The sequence below is a fragment of the Protopterus annectens genome, chromosome 12.part0 (assembly GCF_019279795.1).
Source record: "Protopterus annectens isolate FY-2018-M chromosome 12.part0, PAN1.0, whole genome shotgun sequence".
NCBI classification, from domain to species: Eukaryota; Metazoa; Chordata; order Ceratodontiformes; family Protopteridae; genus Protopterus; species Protopterus annectens.
Window position 1 is genome coordinate 1252418613 of NC_056746.1, and position 25578 is coordinate 1252444190.

Genomic DNA, 25578 nt, shown 5'->3' on the forward strand with positions numbered 1-25578 from the left:
GGAATAAATCTTCACAAAGTTCAAAACTGGCTATCTTTGTATGTCTTAAGTTCTTCTACCAAATCCATCAGTGCACCAGGACCTCAAATATAATTCACTGACTTTACTCAGTTGCTAATAGCTCTCCTAATGTATACATTGCTAAAAAAATACCTACTTCACAGTAGTTATCCTTAAAAGCAGAACAACTCCCCACCATTTCAGTTCTTCCATGAGTTCATGCTATACACCGTTGTCCCATTATGCAGGCTCAACACTGTCAGCAAAACACTATATTGTTTTATTTGTATCTTTCAGCCCAGAGATAGCTATTAACCTGCCGTAAGCAGTATATAAGATAACAATGAGTCTTCAGAACAATAACATGTGGATTAATAAGTGAACGTTTGATTCCTCTTCTAAGCTCAGAGATCAGAACTTATTCTGCCTGTTCTTGCATGTCTATATGACTGCATTCATGGCCACTGCTGTGTCTGATAACTTTTCTTAACCGTTGTACAGTAAATTCCCTTTTCTTAGTGAGTTGAAGGTATTTGTCACGTTTAATATCCTGAGCTGTCTTAACAGTTACGCAAAGGGATTTCCCATCTAGCAGACTATCGTAATCTGCTAAGGGATCTCAACATTCTGTAATGCTGTAAAGTATCACTTCCTGTTATACCATTCTAGGTCCTGGCAACACTGCATCTCAGATGCATAACCCTTACTGCTGTAATCTTTGATCACTGAAACAATCTCTAATATTATTCACTTTAGGGTCACGGGAGGAATGTACCCTGTGCTAGTACTCTGTAAAATTAAGAAGTAGAAATTACATCTGAATAGGATGCTAGTCCATTGTGGGCATGCACATACACACTTCCTACCAGAGTTTAATCAGACACATACCTCTCAACTGTTCAGATTTTGCCTCATATTTTTGGTCTGTTTAGAATAAAATTGTGGTTTTCTAAGAAATCACTGGCAAATCATTGAGGACCGAAGTCAGAAGGTAATGACAGACATTTGAGATTTAGCCCTCATATCCTTTGGAGTTCTCATGCTAATGCAAAACCTGTTGTTCTACCAATTTCAGTATTTAAAAGTGTCCCTATTTTTGGGCCTTTGTCCCCCCATTATTTATGGCTCTGTCCAGATTTCTTGCTCTAAGAGGTTGAGAGGTATGTTCAGACATCATTTCACTTTTTTTTCAAATATTTTGGGTTTGTAATACTGTGGTAGGAATTAACCCAATTCCCCAGTCAGGGTATGATTAAATTCATAAAATTAGTATTATTTCAATCCTTAATATTTGTCAAGAATGCTCTTCTCAGCATCTACAATGCACCCAGATTTGCCTCCTTCTGCATTTTGCCCAAGGTTACATGTAAAGTTACGATATTTACATACACTTGTAAGTTATTTTTATTAGTCCAGTTGCTCCTCCTGCTACAGGAACTGTCTGGGTTTCTTTATTCTGCATTGCTGTTCTGCATGCAAATCCTGGTATTGTATGACTTTGCATCTTTCAGTGTGTAAGACACTGTAATCATTGGCTATAGCTATTTCAGTGATGAATATTACCTTTATTCTTTTTTTCCCCCTTGAACTACTATATTTGATTTTCTTACATCTATTTTCTTAGCTGTTAATACTGGGAAATTTTATATGATCTTAGTCAGTAGTGATTTTGTGGTTCATGTTTCCAGTGCTTTTCAGCTACCTGCGTATTGTAGTGTTTGTACAATCCCCACTTCCTTTCATCTGTTGGTGTAATGCCACCTCTCCTTAACTATTCCTGCATCATTTCTTCAACAACGTTATTGTTCTAGAAGTTTTGTACACATAGTCCAATAGTTGTGGGCTTTCCAGTTTTCTTTCCCTTTCTTCTGGTTCTTTTCTCTATATTTTTTCTTTTATTTTTGTGGACTTTCAGTTGCTGTATGATTCTGGTCTACATCTGGGTTGATTTACATTCCCACACTTTTCTGAAACGTTTATGCTAAACTAAGCAATTATGTCATCTTTGCGCTTCTTCTGTTCATGTTTTAAACCTTTTGTTACATTTGGAAATGATGAGGTCAGCAAACATGTATACAGTCCCACGTTTGCAGACTACATATAGCCTGTTTTAAGGAGGTCTATACCTCTTTCAGACCAAGGGACATACCAAGATTATATTATATCATTTCATAAGCATGAAGCATTTTCTTGTTTTCTTGTCCAGCTGATTCAGTACTGTGTGAGGCCAGTCACACCAAAGGTGTAAGAAGAAAAATGAAGATCACATTGATTTATACCTTGGGCTTTATTTCTAGAAGTTAAGGCAGCTTTCAGTATTAGCTTTTGTTTCTGAAGTATGCCTTGCTGAGCTTTGTTCACATTTGTTCCTGTTTTATTGACAACCCTTCATCTCTTCCTCAGTATTTGTGCACTCCTCTTGATCAGTTCCCTTTATATCACATTTCTGTCCCAGATTGATACTTTATTGGTGCAGCAGCTTTCCTGTTACAAATGCAGCTTTTGCACAATTTGTCAAGACCAAATGCCATTTGTATATTATCTGAGAAAGTTTAAACCCTTTGTAGCTGAGCTTTCAGATCCTAATCTGATGTACTGTACAGTTGTAAATCATTCACAAAAAGTAGAGGAGTAACTTTTGAAGACGGCTGGCTTCTGGAATTTAACCTGTAACCATGGTGTAGTTTCTTAACTAAACCAATTTATGAGTTGCTGGCAAGACAAGCCAGCAGTGGTTCACAAAAAAATCACCCAGGAATATTCCACTCTGAATTTTGTATCCCTGAGATAATAATTTGCCATTTATCATGACTCAACTGCAAAGTGGTTTGCCTCTGTTTCACAGTGATCAGTACAGAGTGTATGTTATATATCAGTATGCATTCCATAACTCTTGAATGGGGGTACTACTGGATGTGTTTTTGTGATCTATCGATTCTTCCTTTTTTACAGCTCTCTGTTATGGCTTTGTTTAAAACTAAATGAGCCTTTGTTCCATCTGACTTTCTTTTACAGTATTACTTTTTTGCTCGAGTTCCATGATTGCATTTTTTCCCTACATGGCAATAAACTCTGCATCAGTTCCAATATATAATTTATATATTATTGGAAAGCAAGTTATTGGCCCAGGGTTCTAAGGGTAGCTTGAAGGTTTACTGTTACGTTTTTTCCTGTTGTTAACCAGGTTGTAGTCTGTTCAGGATGTACATATATTAGTAATTTGTACTCAGGGCTACTACATTTTGGTGTATAAAAAGGTTAATACCTTTAGCCAGAAGTTTGGTACTGCATGACTGGACCTATTATTTTTTCATTTAGGGGCTTTTGTATTAATACTAAAAGGCATTTGTATTTCTTCAATGTTACTAAATTTTAACTTGAGTTATTTTACATATTTAGTTACCCTTTACTTTAGTGGTTTGAGTGTATTACTCTTTATTTTATTTCTTGATTGATTTGATAGATTGATTGACTCTTCTGTTTACAGATAGTATAAACAGTATGCATTTACTGTTAAAATCATGTAAGTGTTCCATTGGACCAGCTCACCTGCATTGTAACCATATGGTTTTTAAATAAAAGTGTCCTGGATTGAAATATCCAGATTACAAAAGTGGGTTGGCAAGAAAAGAAAAAGTTATGTACAAAGGTATATGGCTGAAATAAGAAAATTGCCTGAAAAATTTGAGAAAACTTGATTTGGTAAGTGATCTGTGTGTTCACTGGTAAAAGAGCATGTAAATAAATATTTTCTTCAGTAACTGAGTCTCAATTTAGCAGCAGGGATTGCAGAAACAATGGAAATAGCTTTCGGAGATGGCTTTACAGCAGAAGAGATAAGAGGATACATCCAATTTAGGTCGACTGAAATTCAACTATGCCAGACTATTCCTAGAAACAATCCAACACTTAACTATGACAGACTGTCTCTAGGAACTGAAAAATACTGTTTCTTGTCACAGATAAGTGTAATCTAATTGAATGTCACTATAAGAAGAAAGTTTGTTAACAGCTAGAAAAAAGGACGGATATTTTTAGATGGCAGAGAAAACAGGGAAGATTAGAAAGAAAAAAGGAACTGTGTATATAATGGAGTAGTGCAAATACTAGTTTCTAAGTGATTAATGGTTGGTTGCTAAGTATGAGTTATTAAAAATCTGTACCGAATTGTACTGCTTTTACCTATATGTACACTGTTCCAGTAATTCAGTGGACTTTAAATCTGGTTTATGCAGAGGTGGGATTGTATATTCAATAATTCATAGCACAGATAATTCCAGGCATATGAACAGAATGCCCGTGTGCCCGTATGGTCAGACTGTCAGGTTTTGGCAGTATCCAAACCAGGAATTAAAGATGTCAGTGTTTTGTTATGCAAACACGGTTACACATTGTCTGGCAAAGGCTAGTTCAATGAAATCTGATGAAAGTGACCTTGTTTAATCTGTGCACGTGGTAAATTCAATGTCAAGTGATAAAAACACAGCAGCATTTATGAACATGGCGGCTTAGTAAAACAGGAAGGGGAGACATATTAAGAAAAAGACGGTGTCCTTTTCATTCCGGTGTGAAAGGAAGACTGAACCAATCTGTTGGTGACAAGTATTCTGGCAGTTGTAGAGAGGTGGTGAAGGAAAAACACACAGATAAATCTTCTGCAGTCTGCAGTGCTTTTACAGTAACAGTAACTGTAGCCCTGCATGTTGTCAGTTCATTACTGACTGGCAAGGCTGGATGGTGTTTGTGCTGCCTTGGAAGTCAGTCAGTCGATTAGAAAATGTGTGATGTGTGCAAACAGTTAAATGTGAAGGAAGGCTCCAATACATACTTGACTTTCAGAACAAACATATGCATTTTCATTTACTTGTTTTTGTTTGGAATTGCTTCTGGAATTGCTTCTGTACTAGCTGTTTGGATCACTGACAGCTTAACACAAATCCTTCCTTTGTGTGTTTTTGGTATTCTGACAGGCATGTTTGTTACTAAAATGATACAACAGGGACAGCATGAAAGCCTGAATTAGTTTTTTTTAATGGGTATGTGACTGCACTTTGAAAAGATGTGAGGGAAATGTGAAAGTATTAAGAATTTTCTTTGCAAATGACATGAGATGGACTCCAAGATACTATCAAACAAGACAGAAAAACAGTGCGTCTTCCAGTGTTTCACAGTCAAAAATAATGGCACAATTTGAAACCAGCACTGGACTGAAAAATCCTTGCCAGTGGTTCCTCCAAACTAAGTATTAAAGTACTACAGAGGGTGAGTGTGACAATGCATGGAAGGTTATTTATTTATTTGACATTTGTTTACCGGAAAAGTCTGACTGGGCCAGAAACTGCCCATTTTCAGTGAAGGCCTGCGACTTGAATGAGTTTTGAGGTTACATTTTGTAAAACAGAAGTCCTAGGGTCTTCTGAACTTGAGCTTATCATCTAGGATCTTGTTTTATTAAGTTAGCATCTAATTAATTAATTTATTTATTTATTGGCATCTTTTACCAGGAAAGTCCAATGGGGTCTGAAGTACCCATTTTCAGGGGATGCCCTGAGAGAAAAGCTCCAGATGCTTACAGTTTACATACAAGAGTAGTTACCAGTACAATAAAAGTTCTATAAAATTCCAGATATGTACAAATTACATACAAAAGTAATAAAAGCTACAAGTAAAGAAAAAAATGTTAAATTCAATGTTATAAGCAGGCTTTGGAGCATGAGCAGATCCATGTTATACTTAGAAAATTTTTAATGAATGCTTAAAGACAAGAAAGTTAGAGATTAGCCTAATATTAGAAGAAGGTGGTTCTAGGTTGGGCTTTTGCCAGCTGAATTATTGGGTTTATGCAATGTACGAAATTGTCTTCAGATTGTAATGATCTGGTGGGATTGCTGGAGAAGGGGAGAGGAAGCAAGGCAGGGCAGATAGTGGGTGTGTACACAAACTGTGAGCAGTTATTAGTTGTAGCTATGTTAGTTGTTGAGCTAGCTCAAGGCAATTAAGGGAATGTAGAGGACTCGAGTAATGGGTGAAGTGTGTGGAACTAGCAGCAATTTTGGTGATTTTATTATAGCAGGATTGGAATATACACTTGAATGAGGTTTGGAGATTTGTGAGAATAGGTGCCCCATAGAGGAGGGAGGCTAAGAGGTCGGTGTTGGCTACTATAGATTTGGTCTATTTATTTAAATATAATTTATACCTATATAGCATACCTAATTTTTGTTGTGTTTTTAATACTGTTGTGGACATGGAGATCAAATTTTAGATTGTCATTAATTATTACTTCAAGGAGTTTGGTGGGACTGGATTTTAAAGTTAGATTTATGATTATGACAAGTTTTGGGTGTGACTAGAAGGAGGTTAGAATTTTTGAGATTGAGTAATAATTGAGCATCACTTAGCCATGTTTCCATAGAGCAGAAGGTCTCTTGGGTTATTAGTTGTAAATGAGGCAGGTTCTGTGAGGAGCAGATGATCGTGAAATAATGTGTGTATTGAATTAAAGAGCTTTTGCAATTTGCAGTGTGAAGGTCGTTTTTGAAGATATTGAAAAGTAAGGAACCATGGCAAAAAACAGTGATAGCTAAAAGACGAATGATAGGGAGACTAGCCATTTTAAAGATTGTTTCCTATTTGTTAGCTAGCTGGAAAACCAGTTGATTGAAGAGAAAGAGAGACCAAAGTTGGACAGGTGATGTAAAAGTTTGGAATGGGAGACAGCAGTGGCTTAGCTAGATTTTGTGCCGCCCAGGGCTGGCTTTGAGTTTGCCACCCCCCCTCACAAAATCATGGTCAAATGGGGCCCCCCATACATACCCCCCCCCCCCCCGCAGCCATTCCATTGTCCCATTACTTGGCTATTTCTCCCCATTTACCATAAACACTGTAATGTGCATACTGGTTTATGCTTTACTTCTACAATGATTATTTGGATTTAATTTAAAACTTTTATTTTAAATTTTGTAGCACAAACACTGATAGGCATCTGGTAAACAAAGCAATACAGTTTCAGAATGAAAACAGAATTCACTGCCCTCGAAACTCACATTCATTGAAATAGTGTTGAAACCCAAATTCAAAGAAAATGCATCTGGCCAGTGGTGGATAAATTTTACCTTTGGGCTGTTTTCAAATTATAAGACCATTACACATATATTTAGGACCATGCAAAGATATACACCTTCCTGATTGTATTAAATTATATTCCTTGTATAATACAGCATACTTGTTAGAGCGTTTTAAATTTATTGAACATTTTTCCAGTAAGTAATGAAACAAAATATATGAACCAGTAATGACAAAACTGCCCAATTCAGAACATTTCCATCATAAAAGTGTACTCAAACTTCTGTCATTAGAATCCACCAATATCGGTAATACAATCTCTGCAGATGTCAAAGCCATCAAAATAATTCCACATTAAAGAGATCTGTAATTAATGAAGAGGTTGCTGCTAGCAAGCAACTTTATATTTCATTGTTTCATCAACAAATACAGTGCCTGTTGCCCTTGAAGAATAAATTGCCTATGTTACATTAAAAAGTGATAAGCTGGTAATATTGCAATAGGGAACGAATAACAAACTGATAACAGGTTCGTAGTTACTAGGTATTTCCTCCAAAGGAGAACATTCTCAGGACTGCAGCATCTGCCTCCTTTAAAGTACAACACAGTATAGTATCAGCAATCCATCAGTATACTGTGGGAGTAGAACCCACAGCCTTCTGCATCAAAAGTAAGTATATTACATGTTGTGCTGCTAATAATGATTTTAAATACTTTAGCATAATAGTGATATAATTTGCTAAACAACAGTTACATGTCGCAAACAGACGTGGCATAAGCAGCACTAAACTTCTCTTCCCCTGAAGCTCTCAGCTCTTTGTAAAATGCACTTGACACTCAAATATATCTTTCAACTTTACAGCATAAGAAATCTGGAAAAAGCCAAAATTTATGAGGGAGGAAACAAAGGCCCAAAACCAGGGACACATTTTAAACCGTGCTTGTATAATCCTAGAACGTTGCTAGAATAAAATGTTTTGTTTTAAAATGCATTCTCTGAAAGGAAGACTGAAACTTAAATGGCTGTCATTATCTGTTGAATTCAGTCCTCAATGATTTGCCAGAAAACCATAAATTTTAAGAGGAACAGACTTGAATCACAAGTGGTGGTGGGGGTAGAGAATTCAGGTTCTTGTACCTATGGTACAGGGTTTGTGCCTGAGTAACGCATTTTAAACACACACACACACACACACACACACACACACACACACACACACACACACACACACATGTTCTGTAACACTTTTAACAGTTCTAAAAGATCTCGTTTGGAGAGATCAATAAATAATGAATAAACATTTTTACCAGAGTCTGTCGCTTTATTTACAGCATATGTGAATGGTAGTAGAGCTGTTGTAGTGCTGTGAGCTGGTCTGAAGCCACGCTGGGTAGAAGTTAATAGAGCATTTTGAAAAAGGTACTTGAGTTGCTGGTGTATGCATTTCTCTACTGTTTTAGAGGAGATAAGCTAGCAATAGGTCAGAAAATAGTAATTGCAATGGAGTGTAATGGGATAATGTCCGACTGTTTCCATAATGTTGGAACATATGACTTGGTGATGGATAGATTAATGAGAATGCTGACTGGATAGGCTATGAAGTTAGCTGCTAGTTTAATGTATTGGGATAAAGTTGTTTGCTGAGGATGTGCCAGGTTTAATTTTATGTAAAGGTTTTTAATAACAGTAATGGACACTGGTTGCAGTAATAGTTTTGGAGTACTGATGTTTGTCTGAGACGTGGTAGTTGAACGAAAAGTTAGAGGAGAGTTAGGAGAATGATCAAAATTAGCAGAAGTTATTTTCATATTGTTTGGGAAATCTTGATTTTTTTTTTGATTATGTAGATTGGAATTTATTGTGGTTAAATTAGCTACGCTGTCAGTGAAATAATTATTAAAGATAGTGGCAGTTAGAATAGGGGATTTATCTAGGTATGGGTTGGGATTTCCCTTGGTTCAAGGGTTAAATATAGACTTAATGGTTGACCAGAATTTTTTAGGTTTGTTTTTGTTGAGACTGAAGGCAAGTCTGTTTTGTCTTTTATTAGTGTTTTTTTTTACTTGATTCCAAAAGAGCCTCAAGTTCCACAGGCTGAGAGTGGTTTTGTTCTTTATCCGTTCTTTCCATGCTTTATTTCTATGTAACATTAACGGGGTGCTTTTGTTAGTCAGGGAATATGATTTATTTTTATTCTTTTTGAGCGAAGGGGAGCAAGGCTATTTAGGATGTTTAGGAATACAGTATTAAAATAAAGTAATCAACTGAATCATCAAGAGGTAGAGAGAGAGAGTAGCTTAGACCAATTTATGGACTGTAGTGCACTGTGAAAGGAGGTTTGGTTAATTTTGGTTAGATTATGGGCTGTTTTTAAAGTGATGTTCTTGTGGGCTATGTGTGATATTTCCGTAGCTGTATGCTGGTAGGTGGTCACTAAAAGAGCAGTAGAGGGCACCAGCTATGGACAAGTTGCTTGAATCTGAGACCAGAACCAGCATCCAGTCTAGCAGGGATTCATGTTTAAAAATGTTGTCTTATCTAATTGAAGTAGTTATAAGTTGTAAGAGCCCGTGGAGAATGATGCTATCTAGTGGGGAGTCTGATGATAGCTTTTCCCATTTTATATTTACTTCTCCTAAGATGATGGTTTCATTGGGAATTGTAGAGGATACCCAGTATAAGAAATCCTCTAGCAGTGAGATATTATGGCCTGGTGGAATATATATTACTACCATGCATAGACTTTATGTATTTATTTGCAGGAAAGTGATGTGTTTCAGCATTTCCAAAAGATGGGATAGAATTAGAGTAAGACGTACGGTTTATAGTGGGTGATAGAATAGTGCAATGTCACCGGCTTTTTTGTGTGTTCTATCTACCCTGATTATATTGTATCATTATATGGGTGTAGAGATAGAGTATGTATGGAGGTGAGATATGTGGTGATAGAGGTAAAAAAGAAAGCAGTAGTGTAAGGACTGTTCTATAGGAAGAGTGCATGTGTATCTATAGTGAAGTGGATTAGGTGAATTGAAAGAATGAGTTAAAAGAGAAAAAGGGAGAGGGAAGGATGAAAGATAAGTGATGGGCTAGAGTAATGAAGAAAGATAGGTGGTAGAGGTGAAGATATGGGAAACTGATAAAGGTGGAGTTTTGTGAAGTAAACATGGAAAGAGTCTCTAATGACAGGTGGAATAATTGGAGGGTTTGGGCTTACAGAAGTATAAAAGTAGACTATATGGGGGTGGGTTGAAATTGGGGGTAAGGTAGGGGAGCTGTGTGTGTGTGTGTGTGTGTGTGTGTGTGTGTGTGTGTGTGTGTGTGTGTGTGTGTGTGTGTGTGTGTGTGTGTGTGTGTGTGTGTGTGTGCGCGCGAGCGCGAACCAAGCATACCAAATTTAGTTCCTGATGTACCAGTAAAGTTAGCATCTGAACTTGGATCCTGATCTACCATCAAAGGTAGTATGTGATGATGGTACTTCTGCTGGTGGTTTGACCAACTGTGACCAGTGACATGGACAAGATTTTGTTTCACAATCGCTGACGTCAGTGGAATGCTGTTACTGTTGCATTCCAGTTTTATTCTTTCCTGAGATAAAATGAAGTGCTGTTTATACATGTCTTATGTGCATAATAGTAACAGATCAGTATTAGATATTTTTAATTTTTCACATGCTTTCTGAAATTAAAGTATTCTAGCTATGACAGTGTCATATTTTTTTATTATTAATGTAGAGGTTTACAATATATTTTACAGACAATAGCCTTCAGCCTAGCAATGTCCATACAGGCTTCCACGTGAACTCTACATTCTTTTCATACAACTGAATTTGAAATACTCCTAGCAGTTGCTGATATTTCTGATTAAAGACTTATAGTGCCTGCATATTTGAACTGTTTCTTACTGAAATTGGTACACTTTGTTTGCTGTAGCATAGACTAGATCCAGGCCTGCTGAATCTAGCTTTGTTTGTATGCTTGTTGTTTGTTTGCTTGTTATTTCCCTGAAACGCTAATTCCACTTAAAACGCGGCTTTTCAGCGCTTCTGTGGATCCCTAGTGATATCTGCATTGCTTACTGTACTTATTTCCTTGTTTCACTTGAAAGAAAGTTACTGTTTGTCGTTTTTGCATTTAAGTTACCTGTAACACATTGCATTTAAGTTACCTGGCACTTGCTCACTAAGTCAGCACAACAAAATTAAAAGCACTATACCCTCACAAACTCCCCTTGAGTACCTTGTTCCCCATTGGCCCTTTTTTTCAATTATAAAGGAATTCCCAATACTATTCTAGCAGGTCAGTTGTCAATCTCCTCTCCGGTCCAGCTGGTGAATCTGAGAATCTTGAGGCAATGTTACAACTGCCTCATGTACACAGACAACCCTCTCCTCCTCCCAACAAATTCCAACACATGTGAGAGATGCAACCATATAGCCAAACTGAAGGCTAAGCTCTCTCAACTCAGTACTGGCGTAACCAGTCAGGAGGAGAAGAAAACCACACTCACTACAATTCCAGTCTCACATAGACCTACCATGACAGCAAACCAAACACATAAACACACAAAAACATACTCGGAGGCTCTAAATAAAAATCTGCCTAAGCAGCAGAGACCTCCAAAGCAGACACCCAAGCAACTGCTACCCCAAAACAAAACACATGCAACACATAGCTCACAAAGCCAGTGTGCCAAACAGTCACAGCCCTCAAGGCTAAACAACACACCTGATACACTTGTAATAGGTGACTCTATCGTCAGGCACACTGACGTCCCGCTCACCAGGCTGAACAAGGAGAAGGTCATGGTGAGCTGCCTGTCGGGCGCTAGGATCTACCACATAACACACGCACTCAGGTCACTCCAAGGCAAGTACAAATATGACTCGGTCATTGTCCATGCTGGTGTGAATGACCTGAGACGTACCTCCCTGGACTACATGAAAAGAGACATAGAGGAGCTCTCTGAGCATGTAGCCAAGGCCGGTATGACCCTGACCTTGAGTAGCATCTTGCCTTCGCCAAGAATGATGCCACAATATGAAGACAAGATGATCAATTTCAACAATTGGCTTAAGTATTGGTGTCATTCAAAGGGGATCCAATGCCTGTCAGCCTGGGATGACTTGCTCGACAAGCCACGATGCTTCGCTAGGGACGGCTTGCACCTGTCACCCCTGGGCTTTCAAATATTGGCAAAGGCTCTTGCTATCCCCATACTGCCTTTTTTAGGCAAGGCTCAAAAGACAAACCCACCTCCATAGGTATCACAAGGGATAAGAAACTAAGAGTAATGCTACCCAGCGCCAGAAGTCTAAACCTCAAGATGCAAGCACTCGAAACTCTCCTTAACATGGAGAACATCGATATCTGTGCAGTAACAGAAACCTGGTTCAAGGCTCCCGAGAGCACCCCAGCACTACCAGGTTATACCTCATACCATGCTTTTTGGCCCCAAAACTTGGACCGAACCACAAAAGGAGGGGGAGTATCAATATTCGTCAAAGATACCCACACCTCCAGGTTGGTGGCACAGCACGAAGCATCAGAGACTATCCATGTGCAACTAACAGTGAGTAAAACTGCCTTCCAGTTTATAGCCTGCTACAGACCACCTTCCTAAACCCAGGAACCCCACTCGGCCTTCCTGAGAACACTGGAAAATATGAAGGATTCTCCAAACACCATTATATTGGGCGACTTCAACTACCCAAACATAGACTGTGAGCATTACTCTAGCTCCTAGCCCAAAGGTTCCTAGAATTTATAAACTCAAATGCTATGGAACAACTTGTTACCACTCCCACAAGAGGGGAAAACATACTGGACCTGATCATCACCAACATGGGGACTCTATGCTCCAGATCAGAAGTGTATCTCTCACTGGTAAGATCAGACCATAAACTAATCTCACTGGATATTCACATCCCGACCCCACCCCCTGCCCAGAAAACCACAGTGAAAAACTTCTCTAAAGCAAATTTCACACTCCTCAAAACCGAGGTGGAATCCTTCAAAGCCCCCGGGCCTGTGGAAAATATGGCCCAGACCACAGAATCCTTTATAAACGCATTCTATGAACACCTTCGGGAATGCATGGATCATGCAATCCCAAATAAAACCAAGACCCAATCCTCCAAAGGCAGACGGCCTGTCTGGTGGACCCCAGCCATAAACAAACTATACAATAGAAGGAGGAAGCTACTACATGACAGAGCAAAATCCCAAAAAGGGAAAGCATCTCTGATCAGTATTCGCAAAAAACTACGGGCACTCATAAAATCGTCTAAGGCCAGCTTCGAGAGAAAATTGCACAGGACACTAAGGATAATCACAAGGCTTTCTTTAGTTATGTTAGGAACCTGGATGGGAATTCCCAGATATGCTCAGAATTAGTCCAAAATGACAAAAAATACACCAAACCCACAGACATTGCCAACATCCTAGCTGACAGGTTCAGCGTAAACTCCACCCCCTCCCCACCAAAAGGGCGAATATCTATCCCAGCAGAGTGCTGCCCCCTTGACATCTCAGATGCTCAGGTAAGAGCCGCCCTCTCCAAAGCAAAAAACACAGCATCAATAGGACCAGACGGTGTCCCGGGCTGCATCCTACATGAACTCCAAGAAGAGCTAAACCCAAACATAAAACTACTGTTCAATCTCAGCCTTACTACAGGATATGTACCCAAAGAGTGGCGTACAGCAACAGTGATCCCTCTCCACAAAGGTGGTGCCTCAACGGATCCTGGAAACTATCGCCCCATAAGCCTAACTAGCTTGGTCTGCAAAGCTATGGAAAGGATCATCATGGACCTCATAAATAAAGATATTGGGGACCTACAGACACTGGATCCTACCCAGTTTGGCTTTGTTAAGGGTAGATCCTGCCTCTTAAACCTGGTCCATTTCTTTGAAACAGTCACCAAGGCCATTGACGAGGGGAAGGTGGTCCACACAGCCTACCTGGACCTCGCAAAAGCCTTTGATACAATACCCCACTCGGGCATTATAGATAAGCTCACCAGCTTAAATATAAACCCCTATGTCACTAGATGGGTTGCAAACTGGCTCAAGGACAGAACTCACATGGTTAGAATTGCTGGAGCCATGTCAGACTCCAAACCAGTTACAAGTGGCGTCCCACAAGGCTCAGTCCTGGGACCTCTCTTGTTCGGTATATATTTCTCGGCGGTACAGGCAAACACGGAAGGACTGTGGCTGATCAAGTTCGCAGATGACTGCAAACTGGACGCCATAATCGACTCTCCAGCAGACACAAGCATCCTCCAAAAGGGCCTCATAGAAACAGACAACTGTTGCCAGAGCCATGGCCTCAAGCTAAACGCCAAAAACTGTATAGTCATCCCCTTTGACAAAAACAAAGTGCCCACAAATTACCACATATGTGGTAATCCATTAAGTACAGAAGAAGTAATTAGGGACTTGGGGACCCAAGTTGATAGCAATCTCTCATTTGACAACCACGTGGCCAAAGTGGTTAGAAAAACATTTTATATAGCCCACCTAATCATGAAGGGATTCACTCATCCCTCATCAGGCCCATAATTGAGTACAATGCCCCAGTGTACCTTACCAGACACCTGCAGCAACTGGAAAGACCCCAAAAGTACCTCACCAAGAGGATCAAAGGGCTCAAACAGATGCTATATGCTGCCCGGTTAAAGAAACTCCAGCTCTGCTCAGTGGCATACCGCCTGCTCAGAGGCGATCTGTGCCTGACGTATAAAGCCATGTCCAACCCGGAATTAATGGACATGCTGCACCTCAGAAAATCCAAATCCCATCGAGCCACGCGCTCGAGAGACTTGAACCTCAGCACTGAAATAAATAGGACATGCTGGAGGGACAGATTCATAACCCAGAGGCTCCCTTCACTCTGGAATAAAATCCCAGTCCAGCTTAGGCAGAGTCCCTCATTGACTCTCTTCAAGAGGAATCTTGATGAGTGGATGGGAGATCGTAGGTTTACCCCGGGTATCACTTCTGTGTCACTGTTAGACAGAGGCACAGTATACTAACCTCGAAAAAGGGCATAGCAAAATTAATTTAAAATGGGTGGCGAAAGCCAAACACACTCTGGCTAGGCTTATAAATGCCCTAGGGCAGATAGCCTAGTATGAACCTATGAACCTAAAATAGTAAAAGTAATCATGATTTCATGTTGATAAAATTATGTGAAAAAAGCTATGACACATTGGATTCAGTCACATGAGAAAAAGAGTTTGTATTAATGTTGTAGGAATAAACTGATGCTCTGTTGGAACTTTGAGACATGATACTGCTTATTTTATTTGATTTTATTTGTTTACTGGGATAGAACTCTGAACTGTTTTCACCAATTTAAGGCTCAGCACAGGTGAAATACAAAAATTTCACAAATAAAAAGTACAGAAATGTAAGCAATAACAGAGCAGTTCAGACTAATTACATAGAAAAAAACTGTGTATGTACATTTGAACAAGTGTAGTGCAATGTACAGTCAAGCAGAGTGTAATGTACAATATATAAATTAGTTTCTAAAGTGAGTCAGTCTTCAGTGAATCTGAAGAGAAGAGAAGAGAAGACGCTTGGAAAGAAGAAAAGTCATTTCCCTTAATTTTGAAAACTTAAATACAATTTGGAACCTGGCTTACTGGCATGGAAGGATAGAGCTCTGACTACATCTCAGATGACCTGTGTTGGAAAACCTGCTTTGGCACTGAAACAACCAACATTAGGAGGATGATATTACAACTACAGCCAACCCATATAAGTGGAGTGTGTGATGGCTTTCTGATGGGATCTACTGCTGTCCCATACCAAAGGCAGAGGACTGAAAGCACTAAAAACTGGAGCTGGTATTTGGAGGGATGTGAGCTGTGGCTACCCCAGCTAGTGATGGCTGCCCTTGTCTGAGTATGTGAAGGAATACACATGTTCAAACAGCAGAGTAGTGGTAGTCCCTGCAGTGATACAGGTTCTCCCATCACCACCAGAGGTGGGGTCAGGGCTTATTAGAGATGTGTCCCTTGGTCATATCTTTGTATATGAGCAGAGACGCAAACAACTGTTATGGCTACCTGGATGATGGGCTGTTTTAGACAGCTTAACTTGTACTGTAGTGGGTACATTCCTAATATTGTGGGCAATGGGCTAAGTCTCCCAAGAGGAGGCATGATGGTCAGCAGGCACAGGGATAAAACAATAAAGAAAACAATGCATATGATCTGGAGAATGGTTAATTGTGAAATTTGCTGTTACAATTTAAAGAGTTTTTTTCATCTGAACAAGCCCCTGTGCACCACCAGCACCCCTGTGACATATATGTATTAAATCACTGTACCTGAGAAGAGGGGGAACGCCATAACATACACTATTTTCAGGCCTGTATTACCCTCTAATTGCAGGTAATTTACAGTCAGAATGCACTTACTGTCTTTAAACATACAAAGGGAACCTATGTAAAGGGCTGTGATTATCTTCTAGTAATGATATGTATGGTATATGAGGGAGACTAGACCTTCTGAATTATTGTTACAAGTTCCAGAACATCTCTGCCATTATTGCATAGTCAGTAAGGGAAAGCTGGTACATAATGGTATTTTTGGTGTGAATATGCAGGCAAACAAAGTGCCAGGGAGGGCTATGAGATAATGTATCTTGGGCTTATAATGGGCACTGTGATAAATTCGGAAAATGTGAAAGACTGATGGTAAAGGCCAACAGGATGGCCATGGAACTGCACAAGTGGATGCCAAACAGGGATGTATTTCTGGACTATGGTCACAGATGGTGGAGCTTGCCAGAGGTAAACCTTTGCTACTCCAGGAAAAAAGGCATCTCAGAAAATTCTAAATTAAAAACCAGAGGCAGGGACCTGTGCAATGGATGCCTTTTATCTAAGATAAGTAGTTCTGTTTCTTCGTGATTTTCTTCAGATATTCTTAATCTCAAGGATGATCCATGAGATAAAAGAGGATAGGCCAGAAATGCTATTCATAGCTTCATTTGGGCACAGGCATCATTGTTTGTCCATTTATGTCATGCTGATAGCACTTGTAATGTTACCTCACTGTGTGGACCTCTTGACACAAAACAGTAGGACACTCGGACACCCTGACCTGACAGCTCTAAGGATGAGATATAGTTCTTTCTTCTTTTAGGCACACATGTACAGAGGAAATGATCTACATACAAATGGTGGCTAGGAAGCCAAATACAAGAAACTCATAATTACCTCAGTGGAATCTATTCTTTATTTGGTAGCACAGAAGCGGTCAGAACCCAACTACAGCTTCAGTGTCCTTGATCTTCATTTATCTTTCAGACCTTCACAAAACAGTGTTGTCCTTTGTATGAGTGAAATTACACGTGTCAGACATTTTAGCTTGTCTGCCTTTGTAGCCCCAACTCTGCTACTTGCTGTTAGTAAAACACTTCCTCAATGAGGTCCTGCACTTATGTCTCCCTAAGAAGGAAGTCACTCCACCACTGGACCTCCGCTATGTTCTGGAGCAACTGTCCTTACCCCCTTTAAACCAGCATACATCAAACCTGAAACAACTGTCCTGATGGTGGTAGTCACCTGAGGTGTACGGATTTGTAGGCCCTCATATGCAAAAAAGCATGTGTTATCTTCCACATGCATAAGCTCACCCTATGGACCAAAACTACCTTCATGACTAAGGTGATGACAGAGGTATCAGTAAATCAAGTTATTTTATTTTATTTATTTTTACATGGAGAGAGAGACTAATGGGTTAATGGCCCCTTTTGAGTGTTTTTCTGAGGAGAAAAGGTTCATATTTATTTATACTTATGTTTGTTAAATCATAGAAGAATGTTCACCTTAGTGGACCATTTTCAGATTGGTCCAAGTTTACACATCAACAGACATGGCTAGGCAACTAATGGTCCTCTGGATCAACAGCCAAATTTTGACCTGTGAACCTGTAAATATTGACAGTTCTTACATTCATGGAGATTATATAATAGTTATGTAAAATGAATGTTCTAAAATTAATTACAGTGCAAGTACACGATCGTTAATGTATACAATCTGTAGTAGAGAACATCTTTGCAAGGAATTTGAACATGTTTGTTGTAGAAGAAAGCTGAGAATAGTCACCTTCCTGTGTTTTTACCATTGCCACAGATCAAGGGGAAAGGATTTTAAACTTCCTTGAGATGCATAAGCAACTGAGATTTTTAGAACTAAAGAAATAAAAAAAGTTGGAACAGTTGTTGATTTCATTTGCAAGGGCAAAGAATCAAAGCCAGTTGATAAACAGAATGTGTCAGGCCCCATTAGTGCCCATTCCACTAGGCCCATTGCAGCCATTACTGCTGTCTGGTGGGGTGGGGTGGGGTGGTGGTGGTATACATGTGCAATTCATGCATGATTTATTATAATATGTTAGTGATGCTAGTGACATTTCATTTACACATGATTTTTAACTTGTTTGAAAAGTTAATCTATTTGTTTAACCATTAGCAACATTATGCTAAAATACAAGAATCCACACATGCTTGTGATACTATTAAAAGTTTATTTTCTTACTTAGACCTGTTATGTGATTGATTACATTTGCTTTGTAAGTGCAGCAGGTTTGTGTTTAATTTAGCTGAATCACATGTAGATGAGAATTCTATGGCAAGCTGGGCTGTTTAATCATAATAGTTATAAGGCCTCTCCTCTCAACCACTTTGCACAAGAAATCTGAACAAACCCTAAAATGATATTGGGACAGAGGCCCCAAAATAGGCACAGCTTTTAAATATTGCTCTTATAAACTTTGAAAGTTGCTAGAATAACAGTTTTGTAATAGTACACATTCTCTGAAGGCTATGAAGTCTGTAACTTAAATGCCTGTCATTATTCAGTGACTTCAGTCCTCAGTGACTTCAGTCCTCAGGGAACAGACCAAAAATATTAGGCAAAAATCTGGACATTCTGTGAAAATCTTGACATTTGAGAGGACCGGGGTGTCAGTACTGGAGAAGGATCCATGGGGGGGAGGGGGGTAGTGAGCTGAACTGCCTGAAGGAAATAAAAGAAAACAAAAAAAGAGAAGGTATAGATATACAGCTGGGCTTGCAGTTAATCCTATTAACTCTGGAGGCCCAAAGGCTCTAGGTTTGCAAAGCTATTTGGTAAAATCTGTTTCTCAAAGCTTTAAGCCTGGAAGGAGTAGCTAGATGTATGGGGGGAGGGGAATGCCTTTGAATCTTTAATGAGATCACTAAAAAGTGTTTCAATTGTTCAGAAAAGGCTGAGAACAGAGACGGTGGTTTAATTCTGTACACATGTAGAGCTGAGAGTTCTTTACTGATGTACTTATTCGTCCAAGGGCAGTTTTTATAATTTCAGAATGCAGGATGATGCCGATGTAGTGTGATTCACACACGAGTTCTTTTGCAATTTCAGTGAAAGTATGAGCAGCGAGATCTGTTACTGGCTGAAAAAAGTCATGACCTCTCCATGAACAGAAGTGGTACATTCCAGACAAATGCTCCACGTTTCAGTTTTGCTTTAAAGTGAGTAGCAGTATAAGTTGCAGCTCAGAGATTAATATTTCTGTGTTTTCTCTGAAATATACTGCTGACTGTGGTCTTAGGACTGCATCTACATTTGTGCATCAGTATACAGCAAGTCAGGTTTGCTCAGTCAAACCTTTCATCATTGTTTGAATGAAGACCACTGTAGGTTGCCTTCAGGTAAGTTTTTTTCTTTAGCAAAGTACTTCAGAATATTGCAGTAATTACTGGCATAATGCCAAGGTTATTAGTAGTATGAATGAGTTATGGTCATAAATATTTTATTAGTTGTTTTCCTTCCTAAAGTGTGCACTGGAAAGTTGCAGAGAAGAGCCATGAACTGTCAAGACACTTTCTTGTTTATGTGCAAGGGATGATTGTGAATTCCTGCAAATTAACAGTAGTGGATCAGAATTTCCAAAACAGTAGACTTTGACCTCAAGAAGTTTGCAGTTCTTTGCACACATTTTATAACTAGCGCATTCTAGGTATGTGAAAATAATAAGATTAAAAAAAAACATGGATGGAAGCCTTGCTTAGACAAAAAGAGATCTGCTGTACTGATCAGGCATTGTACTCTGAGAGTGGCCAAGTTCTGTGGAAGAAGTGAAGTTACGTTACTGTTGTAAATGCGTTCAGTCTTGCCCCATTGCCATTACTATTGTTATTATTAATATTATTGGTATTACATATTACTATTTCAGTCTCAGTCAGGGCGTAAACACAGTAGTTATATAATGTTATACACCAAGTGAAAGACAAAATGCAATGTATGATTTTATAGTATAAAATGAAGATCATAGTTGCTTTCACTGTATAAAGACAATAGTATACTTGACATTATAAACAGATTGATTAACAAAGTGTAATATGCACATGCAGTGTATTCTGAGTGGATATAGCATGTTGAAAGAATCCCACTGAAATGTACAGCAAAATGTGTAGAGGGAAGTAGGGCAGGACGAGGTCAAGTTGTATGACTATTGGGACAGGGAGAGCCGTCGCATTTTCCTGGAATCTTGTAATGTGCTTTTAGTACTGATCAGAAATAAAGTTGGGCGAGAGGAATCATCTTTAAGAAAAGAAGGGAGAGATCCCCATAGTTTGTAACAACTGCTCTGACTGCTAGAACACTGGCATTTATGCTTGTAAGCCAAACTTGGAATGTATTTTGTTGCATGTGCTGATGGCATTACGGTGTTGAATTCATAACCTAGTTGTACATCTGATTGTAGGTTCAGAAACAGACAGCTACAGTGTGGTGCTGCAACTTTGTTGCACAGCTAACAGTAAATATAACATTTAATTTTAGTGTACATGTTGGAGGGTATATTTAAATTGATTACCCAGGCATTCAGCAAGCAGCTCAATAAAGATGTCCGTTCCCCAATCCCATAGCAGTGTCATATTGCTGGGAGGTGGGGTACAGTAAGGTCTTCTCCTGCTATGGCTTAGTACAGCTTCCTAAAGTTATTCATGGCAGCTGTTTTGGTCCCCGCTTTCTAATTCAGAAACTTGCGCTTAACATAGGTAGTGGACCCCCCCCGGTAATTTTAGTTACCACCCTCCTCTTGCATAAGCAAATACAGAGATGTAGTACCTTTTGGTGCGAATATATACTCTTGTGATTTCCCTGAGAAGTATAAATGGTGATGGTCTTAAGCAAGCCTGACAAGAGTTTGAAAAGAAAACATGAAATTGTATTTGTTTCATTGTGCTGGCAAAGTGCTTATCAAACCTGTATGTGGCTTTACTCCGTACTTTTAGATGGAAGATGATCACAGTAAACAGTCTTGTCGCTGGAGCACTATTGTGTCTTTCCTGACTTGTTTAAATAATCCGGCTTTAGCAGTGTAAGTTTTGTGAAATATTTTGTAGCAGTAGAGACAAGTGAATTGCATAACTTCATATGCATCTGTATGTAACCACATGGCAGTTTTATTGTAGTCACTGTATTGAAAAGTTTTTGTGTGTGTGTGTGTGTGTGTGTGTGTGTGTGTGTGTGTGTGTGTGTGTGTGTGTGTGTGTGTATGTGTACATGACGCCACCACCCCAGTCCCCATCACTTTAAAAATGCATTGCCTCTCATCAGTCTAAATGATAAATCTAATATCTGAGCAGGTTATGTAATGGTAAAACTCTTAAACAGAATGTATATACATAGCACCTGTTCATTAACTGCAAACTAGAACAATGGTTAGAGCAATGATAAAATTGCATATGATTTGAGAAGGGTTCATGTACTAAATTTGCTTGAAGTGTTCCATTGCATTTTTTAACCGTATGCAACACAGAATGTGCCTCCAGTGCTGTCCTGTATATATTCCTGTTCTGTATATATTCCCATTATTGGTGCCTGTTTTACAGCACCAAGTTTGTGGGGAAATGCTTCATTAAAAATATCAATTCCCTACATGTATTCATGGAAAAGTTAATTGAACTTTACTTTTGGTGATGCAAATGTTGGATATTTGTTTGATTGCATTCATTAACTTTAATAGGAGCACTACAACTTATGCATGCGTCCCCATCCATTAAAGTAAATAGTTGGACCCATGCAATCCCTCAATTGATTCCCTCACTAGAGATTCAGTAAAATGATGTTGGCATTCTTAATAAAAGTTTACCAAGCATTTTATAGAAAACTGACTGTATAATTTTGGTAAGATGAGGTAGAAAATACATTGTGATACTTTACAAAGTGCCATGATGTATATCACAACTGAGTGAGAGCACTTTAATGGTTTGTCCACAAGTCCAAAGCATTCTGGAGTTTAACTTATACATGCTTTATAAAAGGGAGGAAAAAAACAGAACAACGCTAAAATTTAACTTAATTGTTAATTTATTGAAAATAGTGGGTGGGTTACAGCAACAACTTACCTGGATTCTTCATCACCACAACGTAAGATAAAGTATAAACAAATAAGAGTATAAACTAATTAAGGAATGCAGTGTTATGTCTTAAGCATGGAATGTCATATGAATTAGTTACAACCTTCCCTCTCTACAGCTGATAGTGTTATTTACTTAGAGAAACAGATGCAATGTGCTGGGAATAAATCCAGCTATAAGAATGCATCCTAGACACGTTACAACTATGATCAGTTGCTTATGAATTTTAGCAGGCCAGTTGGATATGGGTGCAAATAATCCCTTTAGTTAAACGATAAGTACAAATAGCCTTGTAATTGTGCAAATTAGTGACTTCTGTTGTTCGCTTTTGTTGATGCCATTCCAGTGTCTTGATTAATTTCCCTGTAACAGTAATGACAATAAGTAGAGCCAGGAGGTAATATACTAAAAGGTGATTGGCTACATTCCGTACTTGGTTTTCATGGGCAAAAAGCCCATTTTGTCAAATCTTTCCCAGAGGTGTACCCTCACTGGGCTTAATAAGATGAAAAAGTACCTTTTCCTCAGGAACTTAAGGTTTGCACCCAGTAAGTTTGTGACTAGAGGGATGGGATTCCATATTGTAAATGAGGTTGGGTCATTTGTTTCACATGTGTTTCATGTGCACTGTTGTCCAGGAATCTACTGAATTGTAGTATTCTCCTAGCTGCTTGTAAGACGAATGAAATTTGCAACACAGCTTTGTTGCATATCCAGGTGGAAATCCAGAAGTAACCTGGGTATTTAAAGGAAGTGGCACATTCTGTTACTTTTCCATCTCTTTTTCAAGCCTTTTGGGCAAGTATTAAGCTTGCAGTTATTTAGTATCAGTTTAGTTGTCTGGGATTTTGAGAGATGACTGTTACGGTGATGAACCATGAGCCATGCATTGCTGCATGTGAACGTGTATAGCTGGGGAAACAATGAATATAATCAAAGCACGCTTAATCTCTCCAATTCACCAGTACATTCCTATACACTATTAATGACTGATTGGCTAAGTTATAGAAAAGGATGTGAATAGTGATATAATGTGCACTGCATCTTGAGGTATAGTAGAAGTGACGCAATCTGTCGTCTCTGACATTGAGGTTGTGTTACTTAAATTTAACAGCTCTGGAATGAAATTTGTGCTGTGAAGGAGAAGCTTGCAGTTGGGCCAGTGACATGCTATAGCTATGTGGACATATCCATCTCTGTTAAGAAGCCCGGCATCCTTTTGGCGAAATATGAAGTCAGCTAAACATTATATGTGGCTGTAGTGTTGTGGTCTGTACAGAAGCCCAGCTGGCATATAGCAAGGATTCTGTAGGTCAAAAACATTGTCCACAGTTTGTTTTATACAGAGATTTTTATGACCTTGGTCAGTATAGGTAGTGGGGAGATTACTAGAAGTATGAATAATCTATCCTTGATACTAAGATTACAGTTTAGAGTTTTCCAAGTTTTATAAACATTACCAGTATAAAATGAATGGTGAACAAGTGGTTTTGGGGTGTAGTAAGGACAATGTCTGCTGTTCAGAGCAATCAGTGGTGAATTTCATTTCATTGTGTTTAGGGCTACCCAAACAGAGAATCAGTGTTTGAATAAAAATATGTTTTAATTGATGCTATGTGTGGTAGTGTATGTAGGCTGTGGAGATGAACGTGTCTGTGAAAGTTCTGCAAATGTGACGTGGTTGATGCTCTTGTCATGGTGCATGTTGTGTGTCTGTGAAACACTGGATAGTCCTCATTATTCTGCTTGGTTCCGTGGCTCAGGGGGATTATGCTTTAACTGTGACCCAGACAACTGGGATTGAGTTAGCAGCCCTATCACCGGAGGGGTCTGGAAAGGAGGGGGAAGAGTGAAAGAGCATGACTTGCTTATCTCTCACTGGGATGGGGGGAGGGCTTTGCACATTCTGGGGCACACAGAGCAGTACAGTGTCCCCAGTGAGGACTGTAGGAAGCACTGGCAGTTCCTTCAAGGCGAGGGTCAGGGCTTCTTGGAGGAAAGACCGCTTGCAGAACTGACAGGACATCCTCAGTGCTTTGCACCCCCCCTCCACAGTGCTTCACTGGGCTCATGTGGGGAAGTAGGGAGTAGGGCTTAGCCAGAAAAAGCTTGCACCATCCAAAGGCTTCTTAAATGATGCCCCTTCTTCATTAACATTCATCCCAGTGATGGGGAACAAATGGACCGACTGGCCATAAGGGGGTTGATAATCAACAGACAGTGGGAGCAAAAAAAATAAAAAGATAGTCACCATTATCAATTTTCTTTGAAAATGGCAACCACAAATTTAGAATAATAATGTATGAGTGGGTATGGACATAGAAGGATTACAGTACTTGAAAAATATGTGTGTTTTGCAGGAGTGAATGTGCATACATATATATGTGGAAGTCTGCTTGCATCAGATAGTGTATAGTGTTGGATCATATAGTGCTGGATCATGAGATGTGCAATATGCGCTGTTTGTTCAGTCAGACATTTGGGTATTTGATAGACAAAAGCTTTGAAGCTTAAATCTCAGAAGTATTATGTTTGAGACCTTGACATTCAGAAAACTGCCCTTTACCCACCTCCTGGGTTGCAGTGGTGGAGAGAAAAGCAACTACATTTACGATTTATGAATCTAATTTTAGATAATTGCTTCCTGGGAAAGCTCTGGTAGAATTCATGATAAATTGCAGAAGCATATTGTTTTCATTAAGGCAGACAATGGTAAACATTGCCTCCTTCCAGCAGTAGTGGCAGTACAGTTTCATCTTGTAGCCCTAAACTTGTTTTTATGATTTATTTACTTTTATGTCATTTTACACTATTTTAGTTTAAAGTTGCCACGCAGACCATGTTTTTTTAGTGCTTTAATGTATTTCTGTGATAGGCAATAGATACTATAAAATCTTCACTTTTAGTGTTCAGTATTCATTCCTGTGATGGTGGTGCTGGTTAGCCTAGTATCACAGTAGGATGTTACACATATAGCTGGTTCAAGTAATAATCTTCTGATTAAAAACTGTTTACTGCTGCCTGATTACTGAATACAAAGTTTGATTCCTTTATCTTCCACAAAAGCTTTCCCACCACC

The 25578-nt window shown here is 39.1% G+C and overlaps 1 protein-coding gene across 7 annotated transcripts in view; it reads left to right on the forward strand.

Moving 5' to 3' along the window:
* CBFA2T2 (CBFA2/RUNX1 partner transcriptional co-repressor 2) overlaps positions 1 to 25578 on the forward strand; it is a 370144-nt gene that overhangs the window by 85110 nt on the left and 259456 nt on the right. The window contains exon 1 of one of the 7 annotated variants that reach the window (XM_044090267.1): positions 5126 to 5262. The exons of 4 other annotated variants lie outside the window; for them this stretch is intronic. The gene's annotated coding sequence lies outside the window, so the exon portion shown is untranslated. 2 more of the 7 variants (XM_044090266.1, XM_044090263.1) reach the window with 2 other exon arrangements.